Source organism: Penaeus chinensis, chromosome 13 (assembly GCF_019202785.1).
Source record: "Penaeus chinensis breed Huanghai No. 1 chromosome 13, ASM1920278v2, whole genome shotgun sequence".
NCBI classification, from domain to species: domain Eukaryota; kingdom Metazoa; phylum Arthropoda; class Malacostraca; order Decapoda; family Penaeidae; genus Penaeus; species Penaeus chinensis.
Window position 1 is genome coordinate 27,498,753 of NC_061831.1, and position 2,618 is coordinate 27,501,370.

Here is a 2,618-nt window from a genome sequence, read left to right on the forward strand (position 1 = left end):
AAAATGGTTAGGAAATATTTGTTTTGGAAGGTTTGTAAATAAGGAATTCTTTATGTGATGATAATGATTTAATGATTTAAATATCATTTAGGGAAGTAATTACTCAAGTATTTTAAGTGACTTATTTTGATTACCTTATGGTTTCTTAAAAAAAAAAAAAATCGTTAGTAATTATATCTCGACGTACTGTGGATTAATTCAAACATGCTGCTAACAGTAACAAAACTATAGTAATAATGATAATATTAATGAGGCTAATGATGGCGATGGTGATGATAATGAAGATGATATTGATAACGATAATGATAACAATAATGATCATGATGGAAATAAAACCGATATAGTAATAATGATAATGAAAATGGTTGTGATGGTAGAAAACACAACATTATTGCAGATGATGCAAATGATTATGACAGCGATCATGATAATTTTAATAACAGCGATAACAGAAAACGCCTCTCTATGTTGCAAAGCTCTTTTGTTCACTAATGAGCTTCATGAAGTCGCGCAAACGAGTACCTATTGCGTCAGATGTCATTAGCTGATATAAAAGTGGTATCTAGTATAACTCAACCTCTCAGGTTATGCTATTATGGCATTTTATTATTACGTAATTGGAATGTCTTTTTTCTACTATTATCAGTACAGCACTCCTTCTGAAATACAAAATATAATTAGATTAATGTGGGCATATACAATCAAAATAAAACAGGGATTCTCCAACTTTTCACGGACATGCCTCACTGCCTTACGCAATATCATGGTAAGCAGAGGCCCCTACACACTAACCGCGACGCCGCAGCATAATATAACGTTAACTCACTCACTCAAGTCCCGTACCTTCCAAAACCGCTAACATCTGGTGGTCCTCAGGCTGGTTTGCCTTGCAGTTAGTGTGTCGGTTTGTTGTCTGCGTGGAGGTCTTGGGTCTGTTTGTTTGTTTGTCTTGTTAGTTTTTCTTTCTTTTCTTTTCTCTCTCTGTCAGCTGGTATATGTTTGTCTTTCTCTCCTTGCCGTCTTCTCTTGCTGTGCCCCCTCTCTTTCTGTTTCGCTTTCTCTCTCTGTCTTGTGATGGTGGAGTTGTCGCAGAGACGAGGATTACTTGTTTCAGTTTCCTTTTAAGTTACTTTTAAGAAGCAATATAGCGAAAAAAAACACGCCATATTCACGTTTTTCTTGTTTTATTTTATATATATATATATATATATATATTTGTGTGTGTATGTGTGTGTGTGTATATATGTATTTATATTATTCCCGAAATATTCTCGCCCAAAACCAGCAGAGGAAAAAGACTCGGCCGCATTTCGCCTCCTTTCTCTGGTGCCCGTCAGCGTGCATGACAAACCCTTATTGCTCGGTCATGAAGTTTTTCTTCTTTTTCTTGTTCCTCCTTCTCATCATTTTTACCTCTCCTCTTCTGTGTTTTGTCTTTTTTATTGCTATTCTATGATCACCCGATTTTCACTCACTTCTTATTTTCAAACTTTACCTTAAACTTCATTTAATTACAAAAGTTTCTCAGTAGAGTTAGAAATTTCACATAATCATCTCCAATGATCTCAAATATGTTCATCGCCCGTGAATGATGATGGTAATGATCATAATCTATCTATCTGTCCATCAGTATATCGGTTACTTTATCTGTATATAATGCCTCTTTCTGTCTCTAAATGCTTCAAAACTGTCACTGTGGAATGACGCTCCTGCTCTTTCTTTTTTGTGTGGGAAACACTTTCGCTAGTTGGCTCAAGCTTTTTCTCATGCACCAAACATGACGATGGAAATATATATATATATATATATATATATATATATACACACACACACACACACGCATATATATGTGTGTGCGTGTGTGTGTTTGTATACATATGTCCATACATATATTTATATATATGTATGTATACATACATGTAAATATATGTATATATGTGTGTGTGTGTGTATTTGTGTGTATGTGTACGTATATATTTTATATATATATTTTTTTTTATATATATAAACATAAACAACAAAAGTAACGAGCTCACATAAATTAAAGAAAACAGCCACAGTAAGAAAAGAAATTGAACTTAAATATATACATATAGATAAATAAATGAATATATATGCATTCATATCATTCGTTTGCCGAACTACTAGCGCTATGTTCTCATCATGTAGTTGACTGGGACTTTATACCGGGGTGGCTGACCAGTGACCCTTCCCGGTAGTTGGTTAAGTAATCACTGTTGGTGGTTCTCAACCCACCATCATATCTACGATAGACTCACAACTACCGTATCTAGGTTTGATTTACCAATATATGCAAATCCGCGCACGTGCAGGCGATTTGTCATGTGCACTCGGATGCTTAGTCATACTGAACAAACGGCAGAAATAGCATTCGTAGTTAGATGGAACTGCAAGCAAAAATAACCTTTATTTCGCTTATCTTATGGCTATTGACTGCTTCCCAAATCTTGGGATGCCACGGCTGAGCAGCCCAATGTTCATTCCGATTCATGAATGAATGAATTCATATAAGTATATGTATACATACATATATATAAATGTATGTGTATATATGTATGTATATATATGCATATATATTCACATATGTGTGTGTGTGT